Source organism: Brienomyrus brachyistius, unplaced genomic scaffold (genome assembly GCF_023856365.1).
Source record: "Brienomyrus brachyistius isolate T26 unplaced genomic scaffold, BBRACH_0.4 scaffold35, whole genome shotgun sequence".
Classification (NCBI taxonomy): domain Eukaryota; kingdom Metazoa; phylum Chordata; class Actinopteri; order Osteoglossiformes; family Mormyridae; genus Brienomyrus; species Brienomyrus brachyistius.
In genome coordinates, this window is record NW_026042310.1 from 499,643 (window position 1) to 522,237 (window position 22,595).

General features: G+C 52.3%; 1 pseudogene; it reads left to right on the top strand.

Annotated features, from left to right (window-relative positions):
* Positions 1 to 22,595, top strand: part of LOC125721668 (pyruvate carboxylase, mitochondrial-like) — a 52,427-nt pseudogene that overhangs the window by 21,791 nt on the left and 8,041 nt on the right.

Genomic DNA, 22,595 nt, shown 5'->3' on the forward strand with positions numbered 1-22,595 from the left:
AATAAATTTGTTTCGGGGAAGGGGGGGGGCATTTTTTGAGTTCCAGTGAGCCCGTATCTATCTCATCTTGGCAGCGGCTGATAAGGATGGGATTAAGAGGGATAGATTGGTCGTCGAGGAAGAATTGGATCAGATTACGGTGATTTTTGGCAGGGAGTTAATCGCCGTCACCGTGGGGATGGTGCCAGTGGCGGGAGGCAGCAGGTTTTGGGAACACAAAACCGAACAAGGATTCTGTACTCCAGGGGGTCTTTCCGGCATTTTTTATTACAATTTACCTATAACTGCTTGGCAAACACCCTCATTAAAGGGAATCTATTAGGCTCAACGTGTAATCGGCAGGTTTCAAAGCATGTTAATAAAGTAAACTCGCCCCTGAGATTCCTGGCAGTAATCCTGCCCATCATAAAAAAAAAATGTTATTGAAGGATGCGGGAGTGTGGGCGGGAATTCCAAGGTTTTTTTGTGTCCCTCTGCTCTGGGGTCAGATATCCCCCCTCCACCCCGCCCATATCGCTAATGCTAAAACAACCGCAAGCCTTCCTGCTGTCGTCTGTGAGAGGGGGCATCCAGGCTTCTTAGCATATAGAACTAACCCCAACCTCCTCCCCCCCCCCCCCCCCCCCCCACCCCATATTGACTGGCAGTGTCTCTCTGCGCAGGTGGGTTACGAAAACGCCGGCACAGTGGAGTTCCTGGTGGACAAGCACGGCAAGTACTACTTCATCGAGGTGAACTCTCGCCTGCAAGTGGAGCACACCGTCACCGAGGAGGTCACCGAGTGAGTGCCCTGCCCGTCCTCGTCGCCATCTGCAGGACACGTCCGTCGTCTCGATGACGAGTTCTGATATTTTAGCACTTCGGCAAAGAAAGTTTTCCACCTGTCAGAGATCTCACAGACGCTCGAGAGTGCCCGGTTTTGTAATGAGATGAGCTCGTGGCGTGAAGTTGACCAGATGGCTGTCCGAGGGAGTTATGATTTCGAAGTGCGGTATTACGAGCTGTCGCTGGCCTGGGAACGCAAGACTGTTCCACTGTATGAAATGTTGGGCACTGTCCTAGCCTTGCTCTTAAGTTCCAGTCTTTCCACACGTGAAATACCCTGTGATCTATAGTTGCCACACACCCATGAACATTTATGATGCACTGACTTGCTTAGCAGCTGCTTTTATCCAAAGCGACATACGTTTTGAGAACGCAAGGTTAGACAGCCGGAGCAATTGGGGAGGCTAAGGGTCTTGCTGTCGACATTGGGATTTGAACTAGTGACCTTCCGGTCACAACATCTTACTTGGCTAAGCCACATACCAGTGTGCCTTGTTTTGGGAAGCACCCCCCCCCCAAATATTCTCTGGATTGGTAAACTTGAGGGGGTGTACATCAAAGCTAGCGCAGAGTGCGATGGGATGGAACAGTATTGCGATTTTCCCCGGATTCACATCCCCCTAAACGCCTTGCTCAGCTGCCAAGCCGCGGACCTTCGTGATGGACGTTTCGGCTGCCTGGTCTGTCACTCTGTCCCCTCGCAGGTCGTCTCGTCACATTGCCTGGATCATTTGGACAGTCGGCACAATGGGGCAGGATGTTCAGCTGCCTGTTTTTGTGATGCGTCGTAAAATGAGGGAATGCCAATTCATACCCCAGAAATAGTAGCCGCTCGTCCTATTGGTCACTCCTGAATGCCGCCAAATATTTCTGGAAAGTTCTAAGAGTATTGAATTCTTTTTTTTTGGGGCCTGTTTTTTTTCTTTTTTTCTTTGATTCCATTGTAATTGCTGTTTTTTATTTTGTTCTTGCATCACTCGGATAACGCGCGGTTTTTTGAGACGTCAACGTGTGCGCAAGTTCCCCACCACACAGGCAGGGGGCAGTAGCTTCTCTGCTTCAGTCGCTGTGCGAATCGACTTCCGAGCGCCTACCCTCTTTGCCCCCTAAACCTTGCCAGCTGTCCCTCGCCTGGCATACGAAACCTGAGAGTATCTCCCGCGGATCAGCTGTAATGTCGTCCCTCCCCCCAAGCGATTTTGCAGGAGAGGCGGGTGCCCTTTGACTTCTCCAGATCGGGAACTATTAAAAACAGCTCAGACACACGCATTCAAATCCTTGGGGGGGGGAAGAATGTGTAGAGACTCTATCCGGAAGTTTCCTTGGACACTGGGCATCTATCAGATCAGTCAAGCCATCTGCCAGATGGGATTTGTGACTTTTTAATGGATTGTTTTTGCGGGGGTGCTGGCTGGGGTGGGGTCGGTTAAATTTTAATTTTTGACTGCAGGTAGCTGTGATGTAACTGCCACTCGCCGCAATTAAATTTATTTTTTTTTAAAGATTCCACCAAATGGTCCCTGTTTTGCACTTAAGCAGCATCTGCTATTCCGGTACGCAGCCCCCGCTCTATTATCGAGGGGGTGTAAAACAGCAAGCCGCGTGAGTGCGGCGTGGCGCGTGTACGGGCCTGAATAATGCAATGCCTTCTGAAGCACTCGCAGTCGAAGGGGAAATTAAACTCAAATTTGTCTCCTGCATATGAAATCGTTGTCGGAAAGTGATGACTGGCGTCGTTCTTGCTGCGGGGCGCGTGAGAATGCGTGTGCGTGCGGCAGGAATATCAAACCGCTAGGCGTACATTGTCTGGGAGATCAGTTAGTCAGCGAGGTGCTTGTATAAATGTGGGAATTCTGCGCTGTGATTTGCGTATGTGTTGCTGTTTCCTGGGTATGTACTATTGTGGGGGGGGGGGGGGACTCCTTCCTCACTTCTCTCCTGGAGTATAATGCATTCCCACTGGGCACAGTTTAAGTGGTTATTCCTGTAAGCGGTTTTAAGTGCAGATTTTCATATGTAAGGGTGTCTTTAGCCAACGAGGGCTATTTTGGGAACTCTGGTGCTCAGATGTTGTCCATCTTCATCTCCAGCTGCAGTGGAGTGTCAGGGATGGGAGGTGTCGCTAAAATAAAGCATTTTTTTTTTTTTTTTTATCCCCCTCCCCCATGGCACGTGACTATGAAGTCGTGAGCTACGCCTTGGTCTAGGTGGGCAGCCGGGTTCGCATTTTACTTTGCCACTCGCTCCAGTGAGTTTGGAGCCGCCGGAACGATACGTGGGCGCCTCCATCTGGCCGCAGCTGCCGCCGCCGGCAGGCTCGCTCGTGCAGCGGGGCCAGTCTGTTTAAATGCGACGCCCCCCCCCTCCCCCGCAGCCATGCCAGGTTCAGGCGAGGTGTTGCGCCGGACCGTTTTGTATCACACGGGCTGTGAAGTCCGTCAGCCAATGAGTTTGTTGTGTCTGTGACCCCGCCTCTCCCCCCCCCCCCCCCCCTCCCCGCAGCGTGGACCTGGTGCATGCCCAGCTGCACATCTGCGAGGGCCGCAGCCTGCCGGACCTGGGCCTTAAGCAGGACAACATCCGCATCAACGGCAGTGCCATCCAGTGCCGCGTGACCACCGAGGACCCGGCCCGCGGCTTCCAGCCGGACACGGGCCGCCTGGAGGTACATGGCTGCGCCGTCCGTTCTGAACCGAGGGCCTCCGTAGGTCACTGCCATCTGGAAGTTACCGGGTGCAGCCTGGTCCACCCTTACAGACGCGTGGAGAGGGTCCACGAGGGTCACAGCTGTACACGATGGTAGGGCGCAGCCTGCAGGGGGAGGGCCCTCCTATTAGGTCGCATGTTTTGCGTGGGTGGTTGCGGGATTTTCATGCTGGCGTATAATTAGGCATGAGTCAGTTTGACGTGATGGATGGGCTGAGGTGTGTGTGTGTGTGTGTGTGTGTGTGTGTGTGTGTGTGTGTGTGTGTGTGTGTGTGTGTGTGTGTGTGAGAGAGATGTGGCCCAGAGCAGCTGCACTCTCCAGCTGCCGGGACAAGACCCTGTGGTTCCCACGTCGGCCCCCGATTCAGGCCGTCTGCTAAGCAGACGCGCAGCTCGGACACTGCGATGGGACGCGTCTCGCCGGCCTCGTCATCGCGTATCCGCCGCGCAGCGGGGTCTTAGCTTTTGGATGATTCAGGAGGTAAATGGGGGTGGGGTGACTGGTTGTTTGTGTGTATTCTGGTTTAATGGGAGCGATTCTCAAGAAGGCAGGTGGACAGACTGACGGGGATGGAGAGTGATGGAGTTTAAATGGGGTGTCCTGCCCCCGTGCCATCTGTGGGACACTCCCGCTTCCCCTGACATGCATGAGAAGTGTCTTCGAAAGTCCTCCTCTGTCTCATGCACGTCGCTGCCTTCATAAACGCACCTGCATCGTATCTGAGCCCATCCCCCCCCCCCCCCCCAAAAACACAGCGCTCTGATCGTGATTCATGCTAATTACATCATGCTAATTACATCGTGATTCATGCTAATTACATCTAAGCCACATAGAGAGTTGGGAAATAATCGCATGCAGGGAAAAAAAACCGCCAGGCGTCCAGTCGGCACGCGTGGATTAGCAGGCGTTAGATCCCGCTACTGGGGGGGCAGTGTGTGACCAGCCGCGTCCCCCCCCCCCCCACCACGCTCCCTGCTCCCTCAGCAGGACATTGCTGCTAAAGTTGTTCTCCCTAAATGGTTCTGGCACCGACACTCACACACACACGCCCCCCCCCACCACCACCACCACCTCCCACACTTTTTCGCTCTGTCAGCACGGACAGCGCTGGCCACTCTGTTCCCCCAGAGAACACCACCCACCCGTCTGCTACTGCGGCGCTGGGAGGACAAACCCCCCCCCCCCCACCTGCCGAAAGACATCTGGCCTCCCTATAACCTTATGAGTGGGCTGTCGAGCCCAGCGTGACTGTCATGTGACTGCCCTCAGTCTGGTGGCTGTTCTGGCTGCTCGTCCCCAGTTAGCCCGGTGGGGGGGGGGGGGCCGTGCTCAGACGGATTTCTCTCTGGCGAGGCGGGCCGGGCCCCGAGCTACGTCGAGTGTGGAGACGAGAGTGTTTATCGGGGGAACGCACAACACTGTGGCCATGTTTACGGCGGCTTTACAGCACACCCCGCACTGGGGGGGAGAGCGATGGGAGCCTGGAGAGCGATGGGAGCCACCCAGGCTGTCCGATAAGCGGTGAGGAGTCACCGGAGGATGTAGGTTGTTTATCGCGGGGTGGTGGCCCGGATCTCCAGCGCGTTATCTGCTCTGTGTGTGTGTCCGTCCTCCACCCCGTTCACACCTCAGCCAGCGTGGGAATGTGGGCCGCGATACAGCTTAACCCTGACCGACACGCCGCTCTGTTGCTGCATCCTCTTTGCAAGGCCTTTGTCTGTGAACGGTGCGTTTATGAACCTCCCCAACAGCATAACGGCTAATACCGAGAAACGTACTGTAATGTGACTGAAAACCGTTATTAACATTAAGCTGACTGGATCTGCTCAAGATGGATGGATGGGGTTGATCCCCGGATTTTCCCATTATCTATGCATATATAGGACTGACCTTGACGTTAGCTGAAAGGTCATCCTGTTTTCTAGTGGGTGTATACAGGGGGCGGGGCCACAGGCTCTCTGACCCCAGCTGAAAGCTGATTGGCACCCTGAGTTCCCTCTCCCCTGTCACTCGGCGATTCACACCATCTCATTGGATAATGATGTCCTGCCGCGTCCCATTCAGTGGGATGTTAAGTCCCGCCCCCAACACGTTGGCGACTCCGAGTGCGGATAATGTCCTAGGGTGTCTGCTACGTAAACAAAGGCTTGCACAATGTAATTAATGCGCCCGCTCGATTCCATTGGGCTGTTATGCAACAGTTAAGCCGAAGACGCAGCGGTTTGGCTGCATCGCTCCCCCCCCGTACGCGAGATTCACAATCATGCCCCACGTGGGCTCATTTGAAGGCGAATGCGTTACAGTACATCCCGGGTCTGTCATTTGCATTTAAATTGTCTGCATAGCTACAGACGTGAGACTCCTCAGTCTGAAGTAATGTTAAGATAGAGAAGAATTGAAGCACATATTTGTGGCCCGTGGTGATTTAGGGGGCCTTTAACAAAGCTGATTGGTAAATTTTTTATTTTTTTTATTTTATACCGTGCGGGGTTTGGAATTTGGGCGAAGCAAACAGCCTGTTTTTCTTGCGTAATGTATGGTTTAGGATTTCGACAGGACGACAAGTGGAGAATCATTGCCGTTTTTGCCAATTAACATTACTAGCAGAGGTAGGGATACGCCGCTAGTTACGGCGGAGGTTAGATCTCGTTTTCGTAGCTCGTTTGAAGGAGTCTCTTCTGCGGATTGGCGGGGGGGGCGGGGTTTCAGCCGCGCAAACTCCCGGCTGAAAAGGATTTTAAAATCAACGCGTTGTCTCCACTAAACGGCGGATGTTATTCACCGACATGCCGCACATCTGGCCCACATCCCTCTGACTGACGCCGGAGAGGCTCTTGGGACGCCGGCGATGCACAAATCAGCGGGTGTTTGTCTCTGGAGGAGGGGAGGGCCGCCTCCACCAGAGGCCGTGGGCCTGAGCAGGTCGCTCGCACCGAGCTGCTGAAGGACGCCTCTTCTCTCTGGTCCTGGTTTTGCGTGTTTTTATTGCCGGTTTTCTAAATAAGTCTCAGAAAAAAAACAGAAAGCTTCATACTGGTTTTTTTTTAAAAAAAAAAATAAATCTGACGGTTGGAGAAGCATATTTGCAGATCATGATTCCCCCTGACATCCAACCCCCCCCCCCCCCACCCTCGCCCCCTCCGCCTGGGCGCTCTCCTGCTCCCCCCCCCAAAGACGGCGTGTTCAGTCACGGTGTAGGATGATGGCTGGCAGTGGGATTCTCTTATCCCCTGTACGGGTTTGGATGGTTCCTGGATCTGCCTTTAGTGCTTTTGTCTCTGGATGGGGCTGAATCGGGCTTCAGATATGCAAATGAGCACCCAGTAGGACACTTTTCAGTGGGAGTGGAGCCATGCAGGCAGAATTTGCCGGAATGGCTTTGGTCGGGCGCCGAGATTTTGGTGTTCTCCGCTGAGGTCGTGTGCTGACGCACACAGGTGCTAGTTCTGTTTTTCTTTTCTTGTATTTTTTTTTTTTTTTTTTAAAGATCTCAGCTCCTTGGGTAACTGGGCCTCTTTGGCACCGGAAGGTTATCAGATCGCAGCGGTTAATGCGGCTGGATTAAAGAGGCCAGGGTCAGTCTGCGTGGGCTGCCTGGAAGGCTCTCGGACCTTAAGGCCACCAGTAAATATCCGGAGACGGCGGCCGTTGCTGTTGGCTGAGCGCGGCTAATCGTTAAGGGGTCTCTCCGGGGCCGTAACAACCTATTTATGCGCGACTGTAAAAGCTGCGGGTGGAATAAGGCCAGCGAGCCGAGCAGGGAGCGGGGGACACAGGCCGACGGCCAGGGTGAGCAGGCCTCCCGCTGACAGACCTTCAGCTACTTAACCTGAATCCCTGCAAATGGAGGGACAGCTCTCGATGAAGGCTTCGGCTGGACCAATCACCCGCGAGAAGAGTCTCGAGGCAGACCCATGCCTCCCCAGCATTAAACTCCAACTCCGATTGGCTGTGTGATCATATTAATGGTCATGTGATCATTAAATGCTTCATAATGTATCTTGATGGGATATTACCGAAGTAATAGTGTCCGTGTTCCTTAATCTTTCGTAGACCTTCTGTTCCCCCTTCTCTTCTTGCTCTTTTCCCTGTTCCGCAGCAAGGGGGTTGGCATTGCGGGCACGCATACGCCTCGCTAAATCATACACCCACCACCCGCATGGGTTGTGTGCCCGTACCTTTAAATAAATTGCCTGTTTTCTTCCAATCCCACGTCGTTCCTGGGGACGCTTTCACGCTCTTTCGGATTTCAGAAAAGCAGAATTTCTTCAGGCCCGTAACCGCTTCCCGCGTCGAGACGCCCGTCATCACCCTCCCGCAGCCCAGAGCGACTCGTACTCCCCGGTCCGTAATGAAACGCTCTCCAGACTCGCACTCTCCGTCGGAGGCAGGAGGGGGGGGGGGGCTTAATGAAATCTCCTCGTCTTTTGCCTTTTACCGTCGCTTGTTTAGTCCATTACGGAGTCTGTGTATCCTCACCCCTCCTGCCTCCTCTTCTCCCTCGCCTGGGTTTCCGGCACGTTCTATGTTCTATGTACTTAGTCCGCTGAGCCTCTCTTAAGCATCGTCCCTCCATCCTTCCATCCACCGTCTTTAGTGATTCTTCTTCTTCCATACAAGCCCCCGCCCCCTTACTCCTCTAAACTGCCCCCCCGCCAATCTATCCCGCTCCACTGATCACCTCACTGGCCGTATGCCACAGATCGCCCCCCCCCCCCCCCTTCCGCCTTCCTTTCCAGGCTGTCCTACCTTCCGATCCCAGATGCATGTCTAATCTAATTAAGAGTAATATTTACATTACCACTAGTCTCGCTGGCGTTTTTTTTTTCTTCGACTCATTAGATGTTCTTCTGCACGATGGGGGATGTCTTCCCCCCTCTCGCCCCCCCACGTACACAAACGCCAGGGTTACCAATGGAGACCGTGCTGAATGCGGTTCCACCGCTCCGCTTGCGGTCGGCCTTGCCAGGGTCATCAGTGCAAAGAGCAAGTGCCTGGCCGCGTCTCCGAGAGGCGCTAGTGCCCTAAGCGTGGCGAGCGAGTGAAGAAGGGGGGGGAGGGGGGAGGGCATTATGGGTAATCTGGAGATAAAAGGCTCAGCTGTGCCGTAGATGCTCGTAACACCTTTACGAATGTTTATGTGATGCTTATGGATGTTATCTCTGGATGTGGTGTTGCTAAGCAACACATTTGAGGGCCCATCTAACACCTTTTGGCAGTGTCACGCTTTCATAGATATTAATTAAAACATTCATTAGTGAGGCTTAGATTAAAGGGCTCTGTTTGACATTCTCTGCTAAAGTTGGATTTTTCTGAAGGTCGTCTTGCGTCATTTCTGGCCTGAAACTTCTGTTCCGTCACAGAAACTCCTGAAAGGCCACAAGCGGTGGGATGCTGTGATTTTTAGGGTTGTGGGTTCAAATCCTGAATTTGTGTATGCGGTGTTTCCTTTGGGTACTCTGGTGTCCTGCCTATTTCCTACATGCATACACCTGTCATTCTATCTGGGTGTCCCATGCCTCGTACCCTCTGATTCCTGGGATGGGCTAACAGCAGAGTGAACCCCAGAAGGAGGGGTTGATACTGGGCCTTCAGACACCAGCCTCTTAAGGCCAGATCATCATCCTCTTCTTGCTGCCATGGTGTCCTGGTCTACAGACTCTCGTCTGTCACATTGTCAGTGATGCTGCTTCAAGCTCTGAACGTGGCATCCATGGACCTCAGTCACCCAGCTGTGTAAATGATATCCGCTGCCTGGTGGCTGAGGGAGACTGCCCCCTAGGGGCTGAGCTGTGTAAAGGCGCTCTGCTTTTTTTTTCCTTAAGCTGGTTCCCGGCGAACAAGGGTTCTCTGTAGCTACAGCCAACAGCGACCCGGCTTGCTTGCCCAGTGCCGCATTTGATGTCTTATCTGAGGGTTCGGGGGGGGGGGGGGTTGGTTGGAAAAGCTGAATATGAGGCGGCTGCTGTAGCTGTCAGGAGAGGCAGGGGGTGTCGTGACCTACTTTTTTTTGGGGGGGGCACAGATGGATTTACGAAGAGGAAGATGGGATTGGCTGCCGGCCATCTTGGATTGTCTGGTTGCCATGGCGACCGGGATGTTCCGGTCGGCTTGTCACGCGCTCTGGCACCTATGCGTTATATGTCATCTATCTATTTATTTATTTTTATTTTCCCCCCGTGAACCTCGTCTCCCTCCATGTGCGCCTCCGGACTGCTTTCATGCCACTGCCCACTGGTCTGATGGAGTGACCATGAGATGCCGATTTGGCGTGACGAGGAGATGCTCCCCCCCCCCCCCCCCCCCCCCATCACCCCCGCCATCATCTGCTCGTGCTGTAAGACGCCCTCACTGCGTATCCTAACCATGCATATTATTAGCTTGTTCTCAGATCTTCGGAGATGAGAGGGTTCGAGATTATCGTGTGTGGGCGTCCTCCCACACTGTTCCCATAAGCGCCGCTCCACCAGAATACGGGGTTCATTCTGAAGTCTCCAGCTTTCTGGAAAGTTCTCAGGCTGTCGCTGCGGAACCGACCAAGTGGGGCCCCATGATGTCCCATGGATGTCCCACGGGCCTCGCATGTGGAGGAGGACATGGGTTTAACCCTCTGTCTTCAGTAAGCATCAGCATGCCAGCCTGAGAGTTTGGCAATGACAAAGGGCAAAAAAAAAACGGTCTTCCGTTATACCCTCGGGGCGGCTGGTGACGCTCAACTGGGCCATGACGTTGCTGCCATTCCCCAGGCTTGAGGGATTCGAGTGGGTCGGCGCCAATGCTGATGCATGTGGAAGTGTCGCATTAGGAGGTACCGCAAGACCCCAGTGTCGTTAAGGGAAGCCATGTTGAAACAAGCCTGGGCGAATTTGGTGTGAAACGGTCTTGGTCTATATACTGGGACTGGGTGTAGAACTGTCCACATGGAAGTGGGCAGATTGCGTAAGCCTGGAGTCCTGTAACGAGGCTTTTACTTCTGCTGCTTCTGCACCTTGCAGATGGGGGGGAGCATTTTTCCCGGGCTTCGCACACTAACCAGCATCATTAGATAAGCAGGACCTGGACCTCTTAATGCCTCCAGTTGGAGAATCAATCCTGGAGTCTGTCCCGAATTTAACCGGCAGTTAATGAAGACGCGAGCAGGTTTAGCATAATCGTGTTTTGAGGGCTTCGGCCAAGGTTCCTGAATTTTGATTCATGCCTCCCCCTCGCCCCCCCACACTCCCGCCAAAGCATTCCAGTGCTCTAATCTGCCCCCCTCCCGCACACACTCTTCCCGGTACCTGGAGCCATCTGGCCAGAGATGATCTCGGATGTCAGCACCAGTTTGAAAGGACCGGTCCTGAGCATAAAGTCCTGTGGTCCGAGTGCTGAGAGCAGCATGTTTTTTTATTTATTTTTTTACTTGCGTCATGCTACTCTGAGTAGTAGGACAGTCTATTCAGGACAGAATTTACACCGGAACCAGTTTACTCGCTTAGTTCCAAGGCGGCTGTGGATGGTGTTGCTAGGTCTGATCCGAAGGTATGTCTCATTTGCCAGCATGCGAATGGGCAACACTCAATTCGGCGTGTTTTTTTAAAAAAAAAAAAGGGCCGAAGCTAAGGAATGTCAAACTCAATAATACTGCCAGGCATGCCAACGTCTAGGAGTATAAATATTGTGTTTCCCCTCTGAGTATAGTGGTCTGCAGTCTGCAATGCTCAAAGCAATTTGAACTATGCCCAGGACAGAAACTGGGGAGGAACATTGTCAAATATTTATGGGTTTCTCTTTATTTTTCGCGATGAAATTTTGGGTTTAGTGCTGGCTTGTAGCTGAGCTTTAAGCTAAGGTCTGACTACAGGCACTTTGAGTGTAGCGGGTCCTGATGATGGTTGACGTTATGTCCCAGTACTGTGAAGTCAACAGTGGACTTGTGATCTACCTCCTAAGAGTTTAGTCTGTGGTCTCATTTCTTTGGCAGTTGTTGGTACTTGTGGGACAAAAAAAAATAAAGACGTCTCTGTCTCTCTAACCCTATCTAAGCAGGCTTCATCTGAAGGTGCAGCGACTGTTGACGTCCATGGTGGGGTCATAAGAAACTGCCCCAACAGCCGGTAGACCGGAGTTTTTGTTGAGATGTGGACATCAAGTAAATTCACTTGGGGAAAACTCCCTTGATCTCAGTGGCCCTCAGTGGCCTGTTCGGGAGGAGCCAACTACCGTACCCGTGTTAATCTTAATCAGGCTGCCTCGTATCTTTCTCAGTCGGAGCCGGGGACATCGTATTCGAGGTAGTGGTTATGCTTCGGCACAGGAGTGTTGGCTCTCGTGATGAGGATGGACTATGCCTGCAAACTCGTGACAGACCACTTGCACGGCCGCATCCACAAATGGCATTCCCGCGCTCCATTTCACATCCGCCGTCTCCGGGCAGCATGCCGGGACATTTTTATGCCCCTGATTGGCTCCAACTGAGGAGTCGTTCCTCGCTTGGGGAACTGGCGGGGGGGGCGCTCTATAGACGTACTTCCTCAGTTCTGAATTGACCTCCCTCCGGTTAGGCTAAATCAAACCAATTGTCAGGGTAATTGAGCAAAATTGGTGGCTCTTGGGGCTATAAGCTCCACTGTTCCTCTATCGGAGTTTGTCAGGTGCCTGAACCGGAATCGTGTCAGCACTTCCGTATGGATAAGAGTGGATTAGATGAAGGATGAAGGGAGAGGAGGAGGAGAGGTCAGCTGGTGAAGCTCTACAGACTTTCAGCTAGTTTTTTTTCTATCCACCCCCCCCAATGTGACCTACAGAGACATAACTCAAATCAATGAAACTATCATGATAGATGTTCACAGGAATCCGCTTGACATTAATCAAATGTTACCTTGTATAATGTGAGCAAATGCTAGCTGCCTGTGATTGGGCCATTTCTAACCTTGCGTGGTAACTGGAGTTAACCCTACCTTGCCCATTATTTCCTCCCCCCCCGTCCAGGTCTTTCGCAGTGGAGAGGGGATGGGCATCCGGCTGGACAGCGCCTCTGCCTTCCAGGGCGCAGTCATCTCGCCTCATTACGACTCCCTCCTCGTCAAGGTCATCGCCAGCGGCAAGGACCTCCCCGCGGCGGCCGCCAAGATGAGCCGCGCACTGGCCGAGTTCCGCATCCGCGGCGTCAAGGTACACCCCCGGCTCGGATTAGCTTGCGATTTTGGTTTGATGCGGCTCCAAAGAACTGGCTAAATATCAGATCGGGGTTCCACCTGGATTTCTGGCCTGTTTGGTGATCTAATAATTAGAGCTGCTTCACGTCTTCCGAGAGGCTTGTGCAAGTCCACGTGGTTTGCTGTCTAAATTGAGATGCAGCTAACTGGATTTTATTAAAGTACTTTTGAGCTGTTCATTGATATTGTGCAGATACGCCTTTTAAATATAGGGTAAAGCTTTACATTCAGTGCACCTTCATAATGCATTCATAGAACATTCATAAGCAGCATGCAAGTACACCTTAACATCCTAACATCCCTTAACAGCTGTAATATACATTAATAACAAACGTTACATGATTATACAATTATAACTTTTATTAATGTATATTACAGCTGTTAAGGGATTTTAGGATGTTACGGTATACATGATGTTTATGTTTTATGAATGCATTACGAAGGTGTACTGAACGTTTTCTGAATGCAATATAAAAGCATTTTGAAGGTGCAGTTAATGTAAAGCGTTACCAAATATAGAAACAACATAATATTTTTGGGAATGGGTTGACGGTCGTTTTGTTTCTGCCAACGAGTACTGCTAACAAGTACATCTGGTCCCAAGACTGAACCCTGAGGGACACCTTTAAAAAGTGTGCTGATGGACATGTAGCCTGCAGTCAGGAATTCTTCACTGACCTTCTTTACTGACTGACTGTGAGAACAAGCACACCCTGCCAAATGACACTGCACTTAACTAGATCACTTTATTTATAAAAGCCTGTCCCCCTGGGATCAATAAAACATATCATCTTATTATAATGTTCTTAAAGAAACAGGCCTTTTCGAAAAAGGCCATAGATTTAAAACTAGTTTACAGTTTATAGCAGGTAATTCCCCATGTTGTGATTTTTAAAGGTGCTCTCCGGCAGGAATTTATCCTGGGAAAACGGAGAAAACGAAGATAAAAATGGCCAACTGAGATCAGGCTTTACAAACTGCACACAACGAGAGAAGTAGTGGCACCGGTATAAGTGCGTCCTTATCGCATGGTAGTAAGAGGTTTTATGACCATCGTGGTGGGGGGTTGGGGGGGGTGGTGGTGGAGTGTCACGTGGAGGAGTGTCAGAGCCATGTGCGGACAGCCCCTTGATGTTGGGTCTCTGCACTGATGTCTTATTAGCGTATCGCCATGGCGTTTAGCGATGTTTAGCGAAATGGACTCGGCCCCCCCGAGCCATGTGACCATGATGAGTGCTTGGAAGTAATTGCTCTTGTATTGGAAGGCATGGGGGTGGTGTAAGTGGAAAAGGGACAGCAAATAAGGAATAAAGGAATGAAAGGTGTGATGGGAACTGTTCCTTGGGGGGGGGGGGGGGGGATTTGTGTCCTCTCTAGATGTCTTTTTTTTTTTTTCACTGTAGTGCAGCCCTGACTCGTCACTTTAGGAGAGCAGGTGACTGAATTTTAAAAATTTTTATTTTAAAGTCCTCTCTACATCCTGCTTGTCAGATCTTTTTTTTTTTTTTTTTTTCCCTTCACCTGTAACATCCCCCCCCCCCCACCACATCTGCTCTGTCAGCCTCCCCCCACCCATCATGAATCAGTCACATCCAGGCCTCGCGAAACATCCTACTGTTCGAATCTCCGTCTCCCTGTTTTTGGAAGGGGAGGGGGGGCGTCCTGGAGGAGCCGAACCACGTCGGCTGTCGTGACTGGGGTTTGCACGGTTCCCTGTCACTGTCGCGTTACGCGGGCATAGCGGGATCCCGCGCCGCGGAGGCCGTGCCGCGGCCTGAGTCACATGACAACCGCTCGCTCGCTCCAGTCCCTTTGTGCCTCTTCCTCCGTCTCCCTGCTTTCCTCTCCTTCCTCTTAAGCTGCATTTTTTTTTTTTTAGAGAGCCCAGTAGTCAGTGGCGGGGGGGTGGGAGGGGGGTTGTCGTGTTCCTGCTTGTGGTAACTGGGTGTTTTTGTTTGGTCTGTTCGGTATTGTTTTACTGGGAGACTGTCGGTGAGCAGTGTCATTTGATTTTGACATTTGATTAATGTCATAATCCCTTTCTTGGTACGCTGTGTATATCCAGCGGACTTAACCCCACCCCAACATCAGTGCCGGCAGTATGGAGTGGAATCGCCCGACTCAGTCAGGGGTGCGGTTCTGTCTGGGCTGGATGCCCTCAATCCAGCCGCCATCCGGCCCCTGACTGATGAGGGAGGCCCCGCTTCAGCACAGCGGGCACTGAGACATCACGCTCCCTGCCAATATAAATGTAAATCGCATGGCGTGGAGAGCAAACAATCGCAAGCACCTGTGTGTATGATCATACTGTAACTGATATTAACCAGCTGTCCATCAGATTCTCTTAAAGAATTAATAGTGATTAATGAATGGGTTTTTTAAAATTATTTTAATTGGATTGTTAGTCTTCTGAGCCTACAACTTGCAGTGAAACTTTTATGCAGCACAAGCAGTAGTAGCTGGGTTTTGTGGACGTACGTTTTGTCATGTGGGTGAGGAGAGGCTCTTGAGGAAAGGTTCTCGGGCTGGTTGTAGGTTTGAGTCCCGGCAGGCGCGCTCTCTGAACCCGTCAGCATAATGGATATGTTTGTGTGGAAGCTCCTCGCATGAATCACGCAGTTAAAACATAAAAAATAAAAAAGCTTAGTAGGAATCAACGAATGCAGCTTTGGCTCCGGTCCGTGCATCAGGCGTGTCGGTTTGGGCCACGACGTCAAGGCGCTCTGATCTCCGCTTGCCCCCCCCCCCCCTCAATCAAGGGGCCATTTTGTCCTTTCGTCCGTGTTGGAGGGTGGAGTTGATCCCTGATGTTATAGACAGGGAGCCCCCTACCGTCACCTCGTCGGGGATGAGCACATGCAGGGCGTGTTTGCAGAGTCTTTTGGGGGAGGGGGCTGGAAATAGCAGGCAGGGTCCTTTTCCCACCTGCCCTGCACTTGTGTGTCACTGACGGGGTTGACGCGTGTTAATGAAACGAGACCCTCCCCTTAGGTCACATCCTTGGAACCAATCGGCATGGCAGACGACGGCGTTTAAGTCACTCACAAGGAACGGAATTTGAACGACCGCTGGGGTTAGGTGACTCCATAATGATGGCATTGCGGGGGTCTGTGCTCATCTTGGGCAGGAGAGGTGAAGCAGCGGTTTCGTGGATTTAAACGCTTCATCTCTGTCTGAGGATCTCACAAGTTCTAATTCAGGTGCTCGGGTTCCTCTCCTGGGCCTACCGGGGGTACTGTGCAGATCCATGTGTGAGAAAACATTCAGATCTTCTCCGAAATGGCAGTTTGTGTTTGTTTGGCCGATTTTTTTTTTTTTTTTTTGAGTACAAGTTACTAACCAGAAAAGTGTCCAAAGGGACCGATTTTGTACTTTTGTTTTGTTCCGTGACAAGCTGGGTGCTTGATGGCTTGCGAGGAAATATATAAAAACATTTTGTTGCGCTGGGTTTAAAAAAAGGCAGGATTTCTGACAGCTGGCCGTGTTTTGTGTTGCCTGAGGAGTGACCGGTCCCCTGGAGCGCACAGCCTGCCTTTGCCGCAGATGCTACTGGGAAATGAAAAGGGGCGTTACTGAGATTTCCCATCTGAAGCGGTGCGGTTCCCTCTGCTCTTCGTTGCCGTGCCGTTCCGTACGCCGGGGTCCGGAACAGCGAGGCTTTGAAGCGTTAATCGGGGGCGCGCGGGCGGAGGAATCGGCGTGACCGCCTCTGAGGGGCGAAGGACGGAGGCAGGGCGATTCCGGCGTGTGGGGGAGGACTGACGAAAAGGGAGGATGGATGTGAAGGAGGAGGGCTGGAATGGTGGATCGGCGTTCGAAGGCCGAGTTCTGTGCAGGTCTAAAAATACAGGCGTAGCAGAACAATGTGATCAGTTTGTTGGGGGGGGGGGGTGCAGGGGAGGGTGGCTGTGCCCTGGGTACGGGGGTCCAGCCCCCCCTTTATCTCTGCTCTGTTTTTCTGACTCTATTGGCAGAATGTCTTTGGTTTTTTTTTTCTACTCTTGTCTATATCTGCCCCCCCCTCCCCCTCCATTTGGGCTATCTGAGACACGGCTGCAGAAATCTGAAATGAATTTGATGGGGGTGGGGGCACCCTCAGCAGGGAGACAGTGTCTGGAGACAGGCGGCGACCTTGGGATCGGCGGGGTCGGGAGCTCAGTCGGAAGGCGAGGGGAGATGGGCGTGAAGGGCATGGTGGGAAAGGGGTTGGTAGGGGGAGGGGGGGGGTGGGTTAGTCTTAGTTCAGTGTCGATACAAAGGCAGGTGAGAGACAGAGCGGCTCTGTGGTGTCCTGCCGCGGCCAGAATTGGATCCCTTAATGCCGCGTCATAGCGTATCAGGTGCCTTGACCCCTTTTGGGCTTCCGATGGGGCCGTTCACTACCCCTCACTGTCTGCCACATGTCCTGTCTAGCAGAGTGACCAGGATAGCGGCTGGGGAGCGGCAGACCGCCAGAGCATTCTGGGTAATTTGCACAGTCTGTGTGTTTCGCTCTCTCCCCGTTAGCTGTACTGGCGCGTGGAAATGCTTACTAAGGCTTTTGCCCGTCTGCTCTGCACGCCTCCTGGCTCGGGGGGGTGAGGCAGACCCTTGTCTCGCACCGGTGGGTTTGGGCAGGTGGGAAAGCCCACCCTCCACCCCCAAACACCCAGCCTGGCTTTGGAATTGACAGGCTGCCGGGCTCCATGCCACGTCGGCTGGGGGGGGTTACCGACCGCTGTGGCGTGATTAAATCCCCCCCGCTGGCCTGGCATCTCTGATCAGTGTCTGCAGGCGGTGCTGTGCCCCTGTGGGGGGTGTCATTGCCCCCCGCCACCTCCAAAGCTGCTGGTGCATTCGTGCGGCTTGCATACCCCCCCCCCCCCACCCCTCATCCTGTCCTGCGCGTGATTCTGCTCACACTCTGGATGCCACTACACTGCAGGGAAAACCAATATCTGCTATATCAACTCTTATTGGAGAAATGACACTCTTGGTGGGATTAGGTGCTGTCAGTCACTGGTTGCAATAGTCTCCTATTGGTTACTCCAGTCCCTGCTGAGTTAACCCTCTGGGGTCTAGGGGTAGGGAACACACTTTCACTGACTGGGCAGGGTCACACATTTCATTCAATATCATAATTCATTGGCCATGAATTAAGTTTTTCTTATATTTGTTTTGGCATTAAACTCATCTTAATCTTAGTGTACTTTGTAAATATATAAGATTTATGTGAAGTTTGTAATTTGACATCAAAGTACAGACGTTGCAAAATGCAGTCTGGAACACTTGCAGAAACATTATAAAAGTACATAGTAAGCAATGGTGGCAGTTTGTTTCGATCCCAGATATCTGATCACCAAAGTCTTGGCTACATGAAGGTGACTAAATGGTGTAACATTGCAGCATTCAGTTGGATAAATAAATAAGAAAAACCTAACTTGTGTCACTATTTCTGGGCTCCTTTCATTGAACATGTAGCAACTTTCATGTGTATGAATGAGCCATTCACCCCCCCCTTTATGGCGCTGATGTGGATGTATCTGGATCGCGTTTCACCGTTGCGTCGTTCATCAAATTACCATGCGAATGCGATTTGAATACGCGGGAATGCGACTATTTATAATGCGAATAGCGATCTTCAGGTGAGGGCGGCACTACACGCCCCCGATGCGGGTACAACAAAGAAAGGTGACATGGTTTACCTTTTTGCCTATTTTACCTACTTTTGAAAAACTTTAATAGTTCCGACAGTTGCTGTTTTGAAGACGGATTGCGGATTTAGTCAGCGTTTCTTTTCTTCGTTTCTGCAATAAGATTTCAGCAAGTTATGAACTGAAATACACGAGATGCAATCCCAGAGGGTTAAAGCAGGACATGATTGACACGGTGATCCCGCCCATCACCGGCCCTTGTTCCTCCCAGATTTACAAAACGATCCCTGATACCATCCTTACACTCCCCCTGCGCCCTGTACGGCTTCACAGCGGGTGCGGCTGTTTTTCAGTGTTGTCACCCCTGTGTGCATTGGTCCTGGTAGAGAGAACTGCTGAGGTGTCTCTGATGTTACAGCGTCCGTGATTGGATAGCCCTCGAACCATCGCCGGTGCCCATTGGATCATCTCGTGCATGTGCATTCCAAAATAGTTGGAATCTGACAACTGCTTAACCTGAAGATGGCCGTTGTGAGATGGTCTCCTACTCCGGGTGTATAAATGCACCTATCCGATGTAAGTTTGATGCGTCCCTCTTGTGTTCTCTGCAGGGTTCTGCACGCAAATGAGAAGGTTCCTTGACCTGCTAATAGTTCTTTCAGTGGCTTCTGCTCTGCAATTAGGCCCAGCTTCGGGTTCTTTAATTTATCTGTCATCGCAATTTCCGAAGTATTCACGCATTGCGTGTACTAAAGGCAAATAAAACCTTGGGTGGTAAATCGGTCGGATGACGCCTGCCCTGCGGCACCGGATCAGGTAAGAAATGATCTCTCCGATTCCTCAGGAATATCGTCCTGCGAAAATGTGCCGTGTTAAATGTGAACGGGCTGCTCGACAGGGTCTCGATGTCTCCTGTGGTCCCAGGTGTCAATAAATGTAGGTATGTAAGGGCTGCCATTTACTTTTTAGCGAAGACAAAAGAGGCTTCATATCCCAGAGTGGGAGGAATTATCCTAGGCTGTCAGTCAGCTCATTTAATCCTGACACCCATTGAATCCTATTGGGTTAAATCGGGCTGTAATTGACAGCACACAATGACTCTGGCCGCGGTAATTAGAAGCTTCTTCCCTGTGTGCTATTTAACGGATTTCATCGCACGTCGTTTAGAAGGGCGACGCTTAGTTATGATTGGATTATGCTGGCTTTCCGGTCATGCTGTTTTTAGCTCATTATACCCCAACAGTCCCGACACCTCTGGCATTGTGGGTAATGGCGTACCTGGAGTAACCGCGACAGGACATGACATGTACCTGGGGCAGCTCTTAAACCAATCCACTTTATTTAACCAGAATAGTAAATTGACACAAACGTAACTGGCAAATTAAGAACACGCTGGAAAAGGGAAACCACAGTTATTCATATTGCGGGGTGTCATTCATAGTTACACGTTACCTCGATCTGTGACGATTATTCAGGAGTTTCGTTAACGTTTTCTGTAGTAGTAAATTTTAAAAAGTTCTACATAATTTTACATAATCTTCTATAATCTTTTGAGATGATTCCTGCACGTAATGTATTTATACAAAGGGAAACGGTGTTGTATTCTTTGATGGAAATCCATCTTCTGCTGTGAATGGATGAACTCACCCAGTGGCACGGAGAGCAGCTTCATGCTTGTGCTTCACACGCGTTTCCCCGCCGGACCTTCGCCCTGCTCGGCTCGCCTCCCAAAAGTTGTCCTGTCAACCTTATTTTCAGTCTCTGCCAATATTGTCCTTCAGTTCTTTTTCCAGACGCTTGTCCAAACATGAATCGCAGCCGGGGGGAGCCTGAACAGACGTGTATGACGTGGTACGCGGCGGCTCGTGTTTGTCTGTGGATCCACGCCCCACGTGGGGTTTTTTCCTCGCTCTTTACACGTGCGTCCGTGGTGCTTACCAATGCAGGCTCACATTTCTCACTTTCGCACTTCATTGTAGCCCCTCTCTCTCCACTTTTATGAACCTGTTTGCTTGGGTACCTCTAGTGCCCCCTGGTGGCAGTCCTCCTACACGACCGTCTCCTCCAGGTCGTCGGCGTCGGCCTCCACGCTGCAGTTGGAGTTGGAGTTGGAGCTGTTATAGGCGCGCAGGTAGCCCTGTCTGAGCGCCTGCGCGTAGTGCTCGGGCCCGCCCCCGGTGGTGGGCAGCGGCACAGTGCACCAGCATGCCGTGCAGTGACTGGCTCCGCCGTGTCCAGATCACACTGAGCCGCTTGGCGTAGCTATAGCAGGTCGCCGTGGCGATCTCGCCCATGTCAAAGGAGCAGCTGCGCTTGGCTCCCGCGAGGGTTAGCGACGCCTCATCCGGGGAGGGGCTTCCGCCCCGCTTCACCAGTGCTGCCCCCACCCACACTGGACCTCCGCGCAGTCACCCTGTACTGCCCCCCAGTGGCTGAGGTCGTGCATTTGTCCCTAGTTTTGTCCCTGTGCTTCCTGGTGCCACAGGCCAGCCGCGGCAGGACTGGGGCATTCATGGCGGAGTAGTAGAGTGTAACCCTCTCGCCCTCGGCGCTCTCCCCGCCCTGATTGCCCTGCCCAGGGCTTTTAGTCTGTGGAGGTACCTTGAGTTTGTGCTTGGGGGGCTGCCCCTTTCCGCGGGGGGGTGGCAGAGCCCCGTTGGGCACTACCACCATTACCACGCCCCCATTGCCGTTGGTCTGCAGGCAGACATCCATCGCTTTGCGTGGCATTGGTGGGAAGGAGGCCCCGCCCATGTCGCCATGGTGACCGCCGCACGCCCTGTGCCGGACCATCATGGCCACGGTGAACACCAGCAGCGTCACCACCACCACGCCGCCCACCATCACAGTCAGGGTGCCGCCCAGGAAGTGGGCCTGCAGCGAGCGGCATTCTGGGTAGCCGTCCTTGGTGCTGAACTGCACGCAGCCCAGGACGGCGGTGGAGGCCATGGCACTGATGCCATCGAAGATGGCCAGGACGCAGAGGCTGTAGTCTGCACCGGCGACCAGGTTCCTCAACTGGAAGCTGCTGGTGCTCGACGGCAGGATTCTGAGAGGGGGGGAGAGAAAATGAGACAGATATTACAGCTGGAGGGCAGGTGAAGTTGCTTTAATCGGCGGTCGGGGACCGTCACGGATCCCAGGGCTAATCGACCGGATGGCTGGCTTTGGGAAATAATTATCAGGAGCAGAAATTAAAGGGATGATCTGAGAAGGGGGTGGGCTGGGAGTGGGGAGGGGGGTGTCGATTAGAGTCTGGGATGTGGGCATGCTGGGAGTGGGGAGGGGGGGTGTCGATTAGAGTCTGGGATGTGGGCATGCTGTAATCCCCCCCCCCCCCCCCCCAACACCGTAAACAAACTGTGTTTCCATGTATCACTTTTCTTGAGCAGTTAAAACCCATTAGATTCACGCCCCCCACCCCCAGTCGACATTTGATTCTCCATACTCCCGTCCGCTATGGGGAACTCTGTCCATTGTGCATTGTCCAGCGGCATCCAGACCTGTCGTCACATGTGAACAGTAGTGCGTCGGGCGTGTGATATTTGCACGTTGTGTGCGTCCTATCACACCCCCAGCCGGCCCTGCCTGGTGGCACCTTGCCCAAGGACACGCGTCTGATCATGTGACCCTCCAGTACGGTTAGTAGTTGAAGGTTCCTCTCCCGTTGTCCTCTCTCCTCCTTACCATTAACGCCCCCCCCCCCCCGATGCTGACTCGCCGGTATAAGTGTGTCTGCCTGTAAAGCGATGACCGGCCTCTTCACTCTTCCTTATGTTTTATATGCTGTCGGCCTATTTTTGGCCCCCCCATCCTTCCGAATCAATCCATAAAATATGTATGTCTTCAGTTATTTATTTTTTCCTGCTTTCACAGCCCCCACATTATGGGGTTAAGAGCTGCCTGCCTGCCTGTGTGTGTGTGTGTGTGCGTGCGTGGACTCTCTCTCTCCCGCTGTGAAAATGGCTATCACCTCCATGTCGCGCTGAAAGAAGCTCACCACCGCGGTTTTTTTTTTCCCTTGTACTCAGTTAGCGTCCTTCAAAAACATGGGTTTCATGCAGGTGCACCCCTCCCCCCCCCCCACCCACCCATGAGGTGATACATATGGACGGGGGCAGCGGTTCTATCCAGTGGGCCAAAAAGTAGGCACCCCCCACTGTCTTGCACATCGGCCCTCACTCGCCCTTCCCTGTCATAGGGACACGGCACGCTGTGGATTGGGGGGGGGGG